This window comes from Dasypus novemcinctus, chromosome 4 (genome assembly GCF_030445035.2).
Source record: "Dasypus novemcinctus isolate mDasNov1 chromosome 4, mDasNov1.1.hap2, whole genome shotgun sequence".
Classification (NCBI taxonomy): domain Eukaryota; kingdom Metazoa; phylum Chordata; class Mammalia; order Cingulata; family Dasypodidae; genus Dasypus; species Dasypus novemcinctus.
Window position 1 is genome coordinate 29,907,421 of NC_080676.1, and position 15,643 is coordinate 29,923,063.

Genomic DNA, 15,643 nt, shown 5'->3' on the forward strand with positions numbered 1-15,643 from the left:
GACTAGAAGGAAGCTTTCTCAATATGGTAAAGTGCATATATGAAAACCTGCAACTAGCATTGTGCTCAATGATGAAAGACTGAAAGCTTTCCCGCTAAGATCAGGAACAAGACAAGGAAGCCCACTGTTACCACAGTTATTCAATATTATGCTAGAAGTTCTAGCTAGAGCAATTAGGCTACATGAAGAAATAAAAGGCACCCAAATAGGAAAGGAAGAAGTAAAATTTGCACTATTCATTGATGATATGACCCTATATCTAGAAAACCCTGAAAAATCCACAACAAAGTTACTAGAACTAATAGGTGAATTCAGCAAAGTGGCAGGAGACAAGATTAATGTACAAAAATCAAAGTGTTTCTATACTCTACTAATGTGCAATTTGAGGAGGAAATCAAGAAAAAAAATTCATTTATACTAGTGACTAAAAAAATCAAATATTTAGGAATAAACTTAACCAAGGACATAAAGGACCTATACTCAGAAAATTACAAAACATTGCTAAAAGAAACTGAAGAAGACTTAAATAAATGGAAGGATATTCCATATTCATGGATTAGAAGACTAAATATCATTAAGATAGCAATTCTACCCAAATGGATTTACAGAGTCAATGCAATTCCAATAAAAATCCCAACAGCCCTTTTTGCAGAAATGGAAAAGCCAATTACCAAATTTATTTGGAAGACAAAGGGTCCCAAATAGCCAAAAATGTCTTTAAAAAGAAGAATGATATTGGAGGACTCTCAATTCCTTACTTTAAGTCATACTACCTAGCCACAGTGGTAAAGAAAACACCTTGGGAGAAGAAGCAGAATTGGCTCAATGGACAGAGCATCTGTCTACCACATGGGAGGTCCAGAGTTCAAACCCAGGGCCTCTTGAGCCTTGTAATGAACGGGGCCACGGGCTGTGCTGATGCGCACAAGGAGTGCCCTGCCACGAAGGGGTGTCCCCTGTGTAGGGGAGCCCCACGCACAAGGAGTGCGCTCCATAAGGAGAGCCACCCAGCCCAAAAAAAGTGCAGCCTGCCCAGGAGTGGGGCCACACACAAAGAAAGCTGATGCAGCAAGATGACACAACAAAAAGAGATACAGATTCCCAGTACCGCTGACAAGAATATAAGCAGACACAGAAGAACACACAGCGAATGGACACAGAGAGCAGACAACTGGGGGAAGGGGCAGGGAAGGGGAGAGAAATTTTTTAAAATTTTAATAAAAATAAAGCTTAAAAAAACAAAACAAAAACACCTTGGTATAAGCATAAAAACAGACAGATTGGCCAATGGAACTGAATCGATAATTCAGATATAGAACCTTACATCTGCAGTCAAGTGATGTTTTTCCCTTCTTTTAAAATTTATTGAAGTATATCACTCATACCTAAACATACATAAACAATAAGTGTATAGTAATAGTTGTGAACTTACAAAACAAACATATATAACATCATCCAGGACTCTCATAACTCACCCTAACACCAATAACATGAATTGTTGTTAAACATTTTTAATAATGATTAAAGAGCATTGTCAAAATATTACTACTAACCAAAGTATTTTCCCCCAACCCACCGTATTATTATTATTATTATCCATACATCATTTACATATGAACTTGCATAAACAAGTATGTAGTAAAAGTTGTGAACTTACAAAGCAAACATGCATAACATCATACAGGGGCTCAGACATCAACCCTCCACCAATACCTTGCATTGTCGTGGGATATTTGTTACAAATTATGAAAGAATATTATCAAAATCTTACTACTAATTATACTCCTTATCTTACATTTGTTGTATTTTTCCCAACCCACCCTATTTTTTTTTTAATATAATTTTATGCCAGAAGTTGTAAAAACAATCATGTGCATTTGCAGAATTCCCAAAAAACACCCCTCCATCAACACACCACTGTTGTGGAACATTTGTTACAGATTGTAAGATAATATTGTCCAATTGTTATGTGCATAGTGTGTACTTGGCACACATTTTCCCTACTACCCCACTATCAACACAGTACATCTGTAGCATAGATGCAAAAATATTACTTATTACTGCTAACTACAGTCCATAGGTTACTCCAGTTTTATTTTACCCATGCTTCTCTGCATTCCCACCACCCTTCATAGTGATGTACATTTACTCTACGCTAACAAAGGACACTTGCATCTGTACCATCAACCACAATTCTCATCTACCTCTGGGTTTACTGTGCCATTTTGTTCCTAGATTATTCTCTAGCATTCTGTCAATTGGTGTTTACATACCTAGACTACCGTTTTCAGCCACATCCCCATTTATAAACTAGGTGTTACTATGTATTACCATCCACTCTATACATTTCCACACTTTTACAGTAAAGCTAATTAAAACTTCTGCATACATTAAACATCAGTAGTCCATCTCAGTCCTCTACCTATCTCCTTTAAGAATCCACCACCTACCAGCAGGTCTCAAAGATATTTTCCTACAATTTCTTCTAAAAGCTTTATGTTTCTTGCTTTTACTTTTAGGTTTTTTGATCCATTTTGAGTTAATTTTTGGACAAGGTGTGAGATAGGGTTCCTCTTTCCTTCTTTTGGCTATGACTATCCAGTTCTTTCAGCGCCATTTGTTAAATGGACTGTTCTGCCCAAGCTGTGTGGGTTTGACAGGCTCGTCAAAAATCACTTGCCCATACATGTGAGGGTCTATTTCTGAACCATCCATTTGGTTCCATTGGTCTATGTGCCTGTCTTTATGCCAGTACCATGCTGTTTTTACCACTGCAGCTAGGTAATATGATTTAAAGTCTGGAGATGAGAGTTCATTTTTCCTTTTTAAGATGTTTCTCGCTATTCAGAAACCCTTTCCCTCCCAAATAAATTTGATAATCATGTTTTCAATTTAAAAAAAATGCTGGTGGAATTTTTATCAGGATTGCATTAAATCTGTATATTAACTTGAGTAGAAAATGATCTTTAGTCTTCCAATCCATGAACATGAAGTATTCTTCAAATTATTTAGGCCTTTTCAACTTTCTTTTAACATTGTATTGCACTTTTCTGAATACAAGTGCTTACATCATTGGTTAAGCTTATTCCTGAGTATTTGAATTTTATCTGTCATATTTTATTTTCACCACTCTTTTGACACTTTGTTACTTTTATTGATGTAATCTTCATTTCTAGACTTTCTTCCAGACCACTCCTGTCTTTTCTTTTCAGATTCCAGCACAGCCTTTAGTATTTCCTGAAAATCTGATCTCTTTGTTAGAAATTCTCTCAGTTTCTGTTCATCTGTGAATATTCTAAACTCATCCTCATTTTTGAAAGACAGTCTTGCCAGATATAAGATTCTTGGCTGGAAGTTTTTCTCTTGTAATATCTTAAAAATATCATTCCCCTGTCTTCTTGCCTTCATGGTTTCTGGTGAGAAATCAGCACTTAATCTTATTGGGTATCCCTTATATGTTATGCATTGCTTTTCTTTTGCTGTTCTCAGAATTTGCTTTGTCTTTGACATTTGACATTATGTTTAGTATGTGCCTGAGAGTTGGTCTATTTGGATTTTTTTCAGATGGGAATATAGTGTGCTTTAGGACATGGATATCTATGTCCTTCAATAGAGTTGGGAAGTTTTCTACTATTAATTCTTCAAATATTCCTTCTGCCCCTTTTCCCTTCATCTTCTCCTTCTGGGAACCCATGACATATGTTTGCATGACTTTTGCTGTCATTTAGTTCCCTGAGACCTTGTTAAAATTTTTCCATTCTTTTCTTCATCTCTTCTTTTTTATGTTCACTTTCAGAGGTCTTTTTTTCAAGCTCACCAATCCTTTCTTCTGCCTCCTCAAATCTGCTATTATGTGATTCCAATGTATTTTTTACTTAATTTACTGTGCCTTTCATTCCTGTAAGATCTGCTGTTTTTCTATGTATGCTTTCAAATTCTTCTTTGTGCTCATCCTATGTCTTCTTAATATCCTCAATCTCTTTAGCCATCTCACTGAATTTATTAAGGAGATTTGTTTGAAAATCTATGATTAGTCGTCTCTATTCCTTTATGTCATCTGGAGGCTTATCTTTTTCCTTTAACTGGGCCATATCTTCCTTTTCATGGTGTGGATTGTAATTTTCTATTGGTGTCTTAGCATTTGGCTTACAAGAGTATTTATTCTGGGTGCAGTTTTTCTCTTTAGTTTAAGGCTTCCTGCCCTTTCTCCCTTGCTGTTTGTACAGTAGAAGCCAAGGATGCAGTTGGTGCTATAAGTTGTGGTGACTCAAGCTGCCCTCATTGCCCCAGGGACCAATGAAGCTTCTCTCAACATTCTCTTTTGCCAGGGGTAGGGACAGAGTCACAGCTGTGTGGAATAATCCAAGTCATGTAGTTGCCCAGAGAGACTGATGAAGCATCACACCCCTTTCTCCCCTGCCTGGGGCAGGGATGGAACTGCAGGGGAGGGCAGCAATTCATGCAGTACAGGTCCAAGATGATCGCAGTTGCCCTGGTAGACTTTCAATTATTCAGTCTGTGCCAGCCAGAGGTACCTGCAGTTATCTGGATAGGCTGGTGCAGGGCCCACCAGCCTCCTCCCTGCCAGAGGTAGTGCTGAAGCCTAGCCTAGGGCTACAGGCCCATCAGGATGAAAGAAACTGTTTCCTACCATCACTGTGATTTTTGGTCATCCCGGCTTCCTCTCGTGCTGGGAGTGGAATCAAAATGGCAGTCACTGGCCTCTCTCTGACTTGGACAGGTTCAAACTTGAGCTGTTCTTAGAGTTATACTTTAGCCAGCCAAATTTACTAATCAGTAGCTGAAATCTGTGGCCAACCATCTCTTCCTCCTGTTTTTGAGAAATGGAGCTTCAAATTCCAGCCACAGAATATCTCCTGGGGCAGCTTGCACTGCCAAATTAGGATAATCACTGGCCTCTGTGGCTTGGCCAGTAATTTCCTAGAGAGACTGGCGTAGGTACCCCCAGCTTCCTCCCTGCCAGAGGTAGGCCTGGGGCTTAGGCTAGAGCTGCACTCTGATCTGGATGGAAAGAAGTCAGTCCCTACTAGCACTGGGATTTTCAGTCTACCCCACTTCCCCTCATGCCTGGCACAGAGTTAAGATGGCTGCTACCAGCCTCTTTCTGACTTGGACAGGTTCAAACTTTAGCTGTTCTTAGGATTATACTTTAGTCTGCCAAATTTACTAATCAGTAGCTGATGTTGGTGCCCAATCTTCTCTTCCTCCCCCATTTTGGGAAAGTGGAGCTTCCCATTCAAGCTGCAGAATAGCTCCTGAGGTGGCTTGTGCCTCCAGTGGAGGATGGGCACCAGCCTCCTCAGAGTGTAATGCTCTACTTATGATTCTTCTCCACAGATGCTCAGTCTCCTCCTTCCATTTTTCAAGGTTGTTGCAGGATGCTCTTCTGGTCTCCTGGAGGCCCCAAATAAGTGCTATAGATGACTGGATTTTACTAGCTGCCCTGTAGCAGGAGCTGACTCTAGGAGCTCCTTAATCCACAGCCGTCTTGCTGGTTGTTCCTCAAGTGATTTTTGATAAGGCTGTCAACCCTTCCCAGCTGGGCCAGAACAGTCTATCCAACAAATGGTGCTGTGAGGACTGACTATCCGTACCCCCCAAAAAAGAAAGAGGACTCCTATCTCACACCTTATACAAAAATTAACTCAAAATGGATCAAAGACCTAAATATAAATGCCAGGGCCATAGAACTACTAGAAGAAAATGTAGGAAAACATCTTCAAGATCTTGTGGTAGGTAGTGGTTTCTGAAACCTAACAACCAAAGCACAAGCAACAAGAGAAAAGACAAATAAATGGGACCTCCTCAAAATTACACCTTTTACACCTCAAAGGATTTTGTCAAAAGAGTGAAAAGGCAGCCAACTCAATGGGAGAAAATATTTGGCAATCACATATCTGATAAGGGTTTTATGGCCATATTATACAAAGAGATACAACTCAACAATAAAAAGACAAGCTACCAGATTTAAAAATGGACAAAAAACTTGAAAAGGCATTTGTTCAAAGAAGAAATACAAATTGTGAAGAAAAATGTTCAATATCGCTAGCAATTAAGGAAATGCAAATCAAAAGTACAATGAAATATCATTTCCCACCTATTAAGCTGTCCAATATTAAAAAGTCGGAAAAGTGTAAATGTTAGAGAGGATGTGGAGAGATAGGAATGTTTATTCACTGTTGGTGGGAATGTAGAATGGTACAGCCACTGTGGAGGACTGTTTGGTACTTCCTAGGAGGAACTGAGAGCCATGACATGAACAGACATTTGCACACCAGTGTTCATAGAGTTGTTATTCACAATTGCCAAAAGTTGGAAACAACCCACTTTCTGAATGAATCAGAAGCTGATGAATGGATAAACAATTGTGGTATATACACCATAATGATGAAATATTATGCAGCTGTAAGAAGAAATGAAGTCAAGAAGCATATGACAACATGGATGAACCTGGAGAACATTATGTTGAGTAAAGCAAGCCAGATACTAAAGGACAAATATAGTTTGATTGCTTTATTATGAACTAAATATATTATGTAAACTAAGGGAGTTAACATGAATATGGGTCACCAGAAAATTGAATGAGGATAGAGAATGGAAAGCTGAGAATTAAGTTGCACAGAATTGGTAAACAGGTTGTTTGTCAATCCCTGGAAATGAATAGAAATGGTGAAAGCACATAATAGTATGTGTAACTAGCAGAGCTATTATATGGATATAACAGTGTTTGAATGGGTAAGTCTAAGGTCATGAAAGGAAAGCCAAAAAATGTATAATATAGTGAAACCTCATATAAAATATGAATATAGGTGAAATTGCATATGACTGTTTTTACACAAAATAAACACAAATATACTAGAGAAAAGGAAACAAAATAGCAGCTACATATGGCAGGGGAAGCATAGAGATTGAGAGGTGATGAGTTTGTTTTTTAATTATTATTATTGGAATAGTAAAAATGCTCTAAAAATGATTGAAGTGATAAATGCAAAACTGTGGGATTTTACCAAATACCACTGATTGTACACTTTGGATGAATTTATGCTTTATTAATATGTATCAATAAAATTAGTTTGTTATAAAAAAAAAAAACACACCCTGATTAAGTTGGCCATAACACAATTAAAGACATTAACTTTAAAATGTCCTATTTATACATGAGTTCACATGCGCAGGAACACAGATTAAGATTAAGAACATGTCTTTCATTGGGCTACATAATTTAACCTACTACATATGGGATCTCAGGCAAAAGTTCCACATAGTGCAGGCTTCCACCTGATCCAAATACAATGTCAGATGTTCCCAAGTTTAAGGTCACAAGTAAAATGAGCTCAATATAGAATATGGGGAGGAAGGAAGAAGAGAGGTCAGTCTGACAAAGAATTGAGAGTCGAATAGGAAATGAGGAAGAGACCAAAGTGCCCAAAGCTCTTTGCGGTACCTCGACGTTCACTTTGAAGGAGAGAGACAGAGCTGTGTAAGGGGACCGCTGATCCTTCTTAGGTTCTTTTTGGTTAGAGGGACACAATGTGTTATGAGGATTCCCAACGCGAACAGCTAACTTCTAGAGAAACTGCTCCATGATCACCTCATCTCTGTATTAAGTGCTGGCCAGCTGGGTCTGTCAGAACAAATGACTCTGCTAATTGTGCCTTCATCGTCATTGCACACTGCCCTGGAATGCTATTATAGCTAATGTTCTGATGCGTTTTACTACTTTTATCCAGTGCACTGGTGTTGCCATGCTGTTCGTTGCCACTCTGGCAGGAGGAGAAGCCTTCCTCGCGCGGCCCTCGTAGGCAGCAGGCTGTCCACGCACCTCACCAGCCGTGCGCCAGGAACTGCTGGCCAGGGCTGCTAGTCAGCGGAAGGAGGACCGCGCTACAATCTCAGGCTAGCCACCAGCTCGGAGAAGTAGCTTTATTGGCAGGAGTGGGGGAGCCGGGGCGCGCAGGCTTATGCACGATTTGCGAGCATGTCCGGGGAAGAGGCAGTGGTTAGGGGCTATATAGGGCAAACACGGAAGCCTTATCTGATTGGTTAGGACAGCAGTATGTCCATTTATGGCAGCTTTGGGTTTAGCGGACAAACTGACGGGAGGACAGGAAATGGCAGCTCGGTGCATGCGTACTGTCTCTGGCCAGTGACTCAGCGCTCTTGAGGGTTATCCCTGAGCTTACTCAAGGGTGTAAAGGGTCTAGAGTTTGCTCATAGTCCCGTGCCTTCTAAGGCGAGTTTATGGCCTGGACTGTCTTTCCCTCATTTCCTCCCTCTTTATTTAATAAGGTGATTTGGACTAGCCGAATTTTTTGGAGGGCCTCATTTGTTTTGTTTTGTTGACGATTTAGGCATTTCCACAAGAGGATTATGAAAGCGGTTGTGAAGCTAACTAAGTACATAGCTTACTAGATTTTCTGGGACAAGAAGGGACTTGAGTTTTTGCAGAGCTTGTTGCAAGAAACCAACATTTGGAATAATTACTTGGTCAACTCGGGTATGATTAAGAGCTATGATTTCCCGGGTAAGCAATTGGGAGAAGTTAAGGAAGTTTTGGCTCCATGGGCCCTCGATATGGCTGCTGAGGCGCATACGTTTGTGGGTAAGGTTTTCAACTATATATGGGGTGAGACAGAAGTTTGGGATGGTTCTATCACAGGGTATACGTGCTGTTTGCTTTAGCATGTTAACTTCTTCTCCTAAGAGGTCTATTTGTTGTTGGAGGTTTAATATAGCGCCACTCAGTTGATTGTTAAGGATTCCTTGGAAGTTAAAGGCAGTGGTGGTTTGCTGTACAGCTTTGGTTTAATTCACTGGCAGTGGCATTTGCTTGAACTAGGGAGACAACTGTTGCGGCTGTGCCTGCAAGTGCTGCAATAAGGGCTGTGATGCCTAGCACAATTAGTGCGGCGGCCCATTTTCCGTGAGCGGGAACAGCTAAGGGATTTCTTTTTGCTACAATGGAGACAGGGCCTTGCCAATTGGAGGTATCTACTGGAACCCAGAGCATGCTAGGCGTATGCACAATTAGAGCTGCCTAATGCTGTGTGATGTTCCAACAATTGGTGAGGTGGCAAGTACTGTTAGTGCAAACTAATTGGGTTTCATTAAGTGGGTGGGTACTATTGGTTATGTTGAATACAATGAAGAAGGGGGAGTTAACGCAGACCTGCGAGGTAAGGGAGTAGGAGGTGTTGACCATAATATTAAGGGAGCTTTCCCAAGAACTATTTGCAGTGGCAGTACCATTTTGGAGGGTGCTATTAGCTACAAGAAAGGGGCGTAAATCCATACAAGCAGAAGGGTTGCATAGCAGCCATTTTCCGAACACGGATCGGAGCTTGCTTGGGGTTGCGCTTAAAATTTGGTGCTGCACCATCAATAAAAGGATTTGCTGTGACCCATGTATGCTCTGTGAGGCGGTCAAGGGGGGAGCTTGCCAGACATTCGCGCCAAGGGGGTCTGCCTTCTAGCAGAGAAGTGTCTTTTTTCTTGCTTAAAATAGGGCAAGGGGCCCATGGTGGGACACGACTACCAGGGGCGCGACGGTGGGTTTGATTTCGAAAGTAGGTGAAGGGAAGATTGGCGGTGAGGCTAATGAAGGAAAACGAGGAGGAACAATTTTGTACGGAGTTAATAGAAGTCTCCCGTGGTAGCCTGCAGAAGCCGGAGGGGGGATGACGTACTGTTGGGGAAGGACTTGTTGGTTGAAGCAAACAGCAGGGGGGTGGGATTCACCTAGGGGAATGTTGAGGGATAGTGGGGTGTTAGCCGGGCTGAAGGGATAGCAGGGAAGATTGTGGGAGCAATTGGAAACCCAAGTAGTGGGGAACTGCGGCGCATCTTGGGGAACAGGCAGTAGGATTGGAGGATTAGATACAAGTGCCCACAGTCCCTGCTGCTGGGCAGCAACTCCCGAGTTTACAGTTAGTATGGCACACATCATGAGAAACAGTGTTTCAGGCGTTTGGGGCGGTGGTGTCATCCTCTGAGTTTGAGCAGCGAGTGCTTTGACGTGACCCCAGGTCAGGTATGCAGGCGTTGAAGGGAATGGTTGTCTCTGGCGAGGGCGCTTGCGTCATCGGACAGGGCCTCCTCCAGGCAGGGGGTGTCGTTGGTGTTGTTGAGTGTCAGCGCTGCCAGCTGCTGAGTTGGAGGAGTCGACGTGGTGTTGGCTGGGGTGATGTTGGTGGTCATTGGCTTGAACCGGCACAGGTCGAACGAGTTGCACAGGAATCCAAATTGGTTGGTCAGCAGATTCTGGAAAGACACATGCATACCCTCTTCCCTGTGCTAATAGGGGGTGAGGCCCTTTGCACTCGCCTGAGAGTGGGTCTTTGCAGCGGACTAGTGGGAGAGGAGTAACAGGGGGCTGGAGTCCCGTCCAATGTGTTTGTGCAGGTGATTTTCCGCGGACTGAAAAAGTAAGGTGATTCATGGTAATGAGAGTGTGAGCAACCGCAGTGTGAGGGGTGGGCATAGGTATGCCCAAAGAATTGTCCTTTTGCTTTTGAAGCAAGGTTTTAAAGGTGTGGTGCGCACGTTCAACAATGGCCTGACCTTGAGGATTATAAGGGAGACCGGTGAAGTGGGCAATGTTCCAGGTAGAACAGAACGTGCGGAATGATTTGGAAGCATAGCGTGGACCCTTGTCAGTTTTTAACTTCCAGGGAACGCCCATAACAAGTATGGTTTGTAGTAGGGCCAATATGGCCTGACGAGCTGTTTGGCCCAAAGCAGCGACAGCGTAAGTGTAGTGGGAGTAGGTGTCAACTACAAGACGTACATACTTTAACTTGCCAAAATGGGGGACGTGTGTGACATTCATTTGCCAGAGAATTTGGTTTAAGACCTCGGGGGTTGACTCTGGGAGAATGGAGTGGGCCTAATGGAAGGAAAGGGGCGCAAGAGGCACATGCGCGGACAATCTGTTTACACTGAGAATGAGAAAGTTGGGGAAACAAGGTGCGAACAGCTGAGGCTACATGTGAAACTGAGAGTGGAGGGTAATAGCCTGATGTAGCGGTGACGTGGAGGCTATAAGTAGTCGGTCTGCACTATCATTTCCGGCAGACAGAGGTTCGGGGAGCCCTGTGTGGGACCGAATATGCTGGATATACCACGGACATTTCCTGTTTTCAAGCAAAAGCTGAGTAGCTTGGAGGAGGGAGTCAAGTGCCTGTGGTTTGGCGGCAAAAACAGCAAGAGGCATGATTTTCAGTTTGAACGACATAGGTACTGTTGGAAAAAATGTTAAGGGGAATATTTTGGTAATGTAGTAGGAGGGTATAGACGGCGAAGAGCTCTCCAAATTGCACTGATCCGATGTATGGGCATACCCACGACACGTCTTCGCAACCTGGCTGTTTGAGAACATAACCGCTAAGAGAGGAGTTTGCATCCGTAAACGCAATTGGCTGGTTGGGGAGGGGTTTAGAGGCAGGGAAGGCATGTGGAAGAGAGGCAAGCTGAAGAGAACATAGGCAATTAATGGGCCATGTTGGGGGAAGTGACAGTCGATTTGCCCAGGAAAGTCGCTTAGAAGGAGTTGTAAATCTAGGCAATGAGGAAGACTTGAGTTGAGGTGGTTGGTAGGAAGAGGCAGCACTAAGATATCAGGCTCTACACCATAGAGCTGGAGCGCTGTTTTTCTGAGTTTGCGTCCAAGAAGGCAGTAAGCAGAAACGAGTGGTGTAATTTTAGGTAGATGATTATAAGAGAGCTGTACCCAATAGAGAGGCTCAGTTTGTAAGAGGATGCCAGTGGGTGTGCCCTCAGTGGGCAGAACTAGCGCTTGTAGGGGTGAGTTGGGGGAGAAACGCCCTAGCGGGAGGTGCTAGAGATGCTCATTAATTAAGGCAATGCAATTTTTGGCCTCTTTAGTAAATGTCGTATGCTGGCCGGGTTAGAGTCTCTTCCTCTAGGAGCTGGAAGAGCGGCTTCATTTGGGCTGAGGTAACGGCGAGGTGGGGCCGGAGCCAATTAATATTTCCATAAAGCTGCTGAAGCTCATGAAGCGAGCAGGAGTCTGGACAGGCTATAGAGGGAGTTAAGGGGGTAACCTTGTGGGTAATTTGGTAACCGAGAAATTGGAAAGGAGCATACATTTGTACCTTATCCATGGCTATTTTTAGCCTTAATTGGGTGAGATTGTGAAGGAGGGAAGAAAAGCAGCACTCAAGGTGTTCAGAGTCTGGATGTGAAAGTAAGATATCGTCCATGTAATGGATGATATTGCAGTATGGTAAGAGCAGCTGCGTTGCATGCAAAACATATTGCTGACAAAGGGTAGGACTGTTTCTCATACCCTATGGGAGAACCTTCCACTGATATCGCTGGGCAGGCACTTGATTAGTTGAGGGGACTGTAAAGGCAAAGTATTGGCAATCTTGGGGATGAAGGGGAATGGAGAAGAAGCAGTCTTTGATATCGAGCACAATAATAAAGTGCTCCTTGGGCACAGCCGATGGATGGGGCAATCTAGGCTGATGGGACCCCATTTTTTGCATTGTTTTATTAATGACCCTAAGATTATGCAAGAGCCGCCATTATTGCAAGGATTTTTATTTAGGGATAATGAAGACAGAAATATTAAGGGACTGGTGGTGGGCTTGCTATGTCCCAGGTTGAGTTGATGTTGAACGATAGAGTGCAATATAGTGAGTTTGTGTCGAGGCAGGGGCCACTGGTCCACCTTGACTGGCTGACTTGTAAGCCAGGTGAGCCATAAGGGGACACGGGGCTCTATAGTAAAAAGAGGGGGAGCAGTGGCCTCTAGGATTGGGGGGACTCAATAGTAATGTGGGAGCAGGAACTTGCAAGAACGTCACGACTCCAAAGCGTTTGAGGCAGGTTTTTTAAGACAAGGGGTCCGAAGATGCCTTGTTTGCGGTCAGGGTCTTCCCAGATGGCATCTGTAGCAAGTTGCTGAGAGCAAGTGAGGCCATCGACGCCTTGGATAATAGGCCCGACAACTGTTTCCCAATCTTTGGGAAGGTCTTTTTCTGCAAGGACAGAGACATCGGCCCCAGTATCAATGTGGCCTTTAGTGGAAACTCCGTTAACTGTTAGGGTGAGCCAGAGTTTGCCTGTGGTAAAGGGGAGTGTCCAATTGATGGTGGGCGTAATAGAGGCGGCACCAGCGTTGTTGGCTGGTGGGCAGGCAGAATCATGAGGCTTGGGTTGAATAACCTGCTGCATTTGGTCAAGGGCAGCCGGCATAATGGAGCTGCCTGGGCAGGTACATTTGCCTATGGGTCTGGCCCGGTCTACAGATGATAGTAGACGTGGGGCTTTAGACGAAGACTTTGGGGTATTCTCTCTTACTGACCGGGCTGAGAGCTGCCCCGAGGTAAGTTTAAGGCGGCAAGGAGCGACTGTGCTCATCAGTTATAGAGCCGCAATCACGCTTCCAATGGAAACCCTTGCGGCACTGGGGGCCTTTGTGCGGGGAGGTGCAGGGGCCGAAGGGGCGAAGGAGGGGTTAGGGGAGGTGAGAGGTTGTTGCCTGGGGCAACTACGGGCGAAATGGCCTGGCTTCGGCAGTTAAAGCAGACAGCCCAAGCCGAAGATTGAAGGCTGGCTACATTAACAGACTGAGTGAAGAGACTAGCTAATTGTTGAGTTTGTTGTGAGATGGCTGCTGCGAGGATCGTGGCCATGTGGAAAGAAGCTTGAACGTCGCCGCAGGCCAGCAGCCAGTGATCTGGAGATTTATTTCGGATAGGCGTAATGGCCTGGCGACAGACGGGATTAGCGCCATCATAAAGGAGGGTATTAAGGAGGGCTTCAGCAGCGCACGGGTGGGAAACTTGCCTGTCGACTGCAGCCTTAACCCGAGAATAAAAACTGAGCAAAGTCTTCATTAGCCCCCTGGATGAGGCCCACGAGGGAAGTGGGGGTGCCTTTAGAATTTAACTTCCTAAAGGCGGTCATTGCACAGTTACGGACTTTGTCAAAGTAATCCTCATCTTGGTTTATTTGAGCCTCAGGATCAAGGAACGTCCCTTCACCTCTAAGGGCATCAAGGGGGACTTCATTCTTACTGCCTTTGGTACGGAGGAAGAGGCTTTCCGTTTCGTCAAAGAAAAAAGCCTTCCAAGTAAGAAAATCGCTAGAAGAAAGGGCGGCGTGAGCTATATTCTCCCAGTCAATAGGGCAATTTGTTTGAAGGGCAATATTGTCTAAAAGCATTTTAGCGTAAGGACTGTGTAGGCCATCTTCCTGGACTGCTTTGCGGAGGGTGGTGATAGTTTTTGGGTCATGGGGGCTCCACTTAGGAGGCCCGTTCTCCACAGGGGTGGTTACTGGGAAGACATGGCGGCGGGGAGCAGAATGGGGAGGATCAGGGCACGAGAGGAAAGTTCCTTGGAGATGGGAGGTTCCTTGGAACATTTCACGGGGGCAGGAGAGGAAGTAGGCGGAGTAGGGTAAGGGTTGTTGGGTGCGCCCGACAGGGGGGTAGCGGGGGGTATAGAGGATCGGTGGAAGCATAATGGGGCCGTGACCTAAGGGGCGAGAGAGGGACGGTGGTATCGGAGGCAGAGGTGGAGGAAGTCTCCAAAAGGAGAAGAGGATCAGGAGAGGGGGAGGGGGCGAAAAATTCGGTAGGGGCGGAAGGGGTTGCGGATGAAGAGACTGGCTCGGTGGGAGCAGGAGGGGTTGCCTATGCAGGGCCTGAGATGGGAGATCCCAAGAGGCAAGCATGGATAGCTAGAAGCGCGGGGATAAGCCCGAGAGGAAAGACCTTTTCCTCACGAGTTTCTGCCGATTGAACATGCTGAATGAGGCGGTTCCAGGTCTGTGGGTCCCAAAGGGACACTGTGGAAAGCCAAGGGTTAAAACGGACGACCGCATCCCAGTATTTAGCAAGGTCTTTCAGAAATCTTTATGTGGCAGCTAGCTAAGAGCGCCTTTATGATCTGCACCTGAGGGAGAGATGAAGAGGACGAGAGGTTGCCCATGATGGGGGGGGGGGGGGGGGCTCACTTACGTGAATCCCATGGTGTTGATGGGGCAACGGGGTCTTCCCTCCCGGATCGAAGCAAGGCACCGTACTGTGAACGTGCTGTGATCAGCAGGGCCCCAAGTTGGGTGCTCGTAGGCAGCGGGCTATTCACGCACCTCACCAGCCGTTGCCGGGAACTGCTGGCCAGGGCTGCTAGTCAGCGGCAAGAGGACCGTGCTACAAACAATCAAAGCCTTATTTGATTGGTTAGGGCAGCAGTATGTCCATTTATGGCAGCTTTGGGGTTAGCTGACAAACTAAGGAGGAGAGGAAATGGCAGCTCGACGCATGCGTACTATCTCTGACCAGTGACTCAGCGCTCTTGACGGGAGAGGAAATGGCAGCTCCGCGCATGCGTACTGTCTCTGGCCAGCGACTCAGCGCTCTTGCTCAAGGGCATGTAGGGTCTAGAGTTTGCTCATAGTCCCGTGCCTTCTAAGGGGAGTTTATGGCCTGAACTGTGGCTCTGCCGATCTTCACCTCAGAATGGTCTGAGATAATACAATTGTTCGGCACCGTTCATTTTCCTATGCCCCATCTGGAAGCATACTGCGCATAGGTGCTAACAGAAACGAAAGTGAAAAACCACTATACCTAGATCAGTATTTCTTCCAA

At 44.8% G+C, this 15,643-nt stretch overlaps 1 protein-coding gene and 1 long non-coding RNA gene across 5 annotated transcripts in view; one reads left to right on the forward strand and one right to left on the reverse strand.

The window, feature by feature from the left end:
• SCHIP1 (schwannomin interacting protein 1) overlaps positions 1 to 15,643 on the forward strand; it is an 840,777-nt gene that overhangs the window by 565,941 nt on the left and 259,193 nt on the right. The gene's annotated exons all lie outside the window — the stretch shown is intronic.
• Positions 7,931 to 15,306, reverse strand: LOC131278194 (uncharacterized). The gene is made up of 2 exons (XR_009185456.2): positions 15,014 to 15,306; positions 7,931 to 10,281 (listed from the first exon to the last, which is right to left on the reverse strand). It is a non-coding gene; the product is annotated as an uncharacterized lncRNA (long non-coding RNA).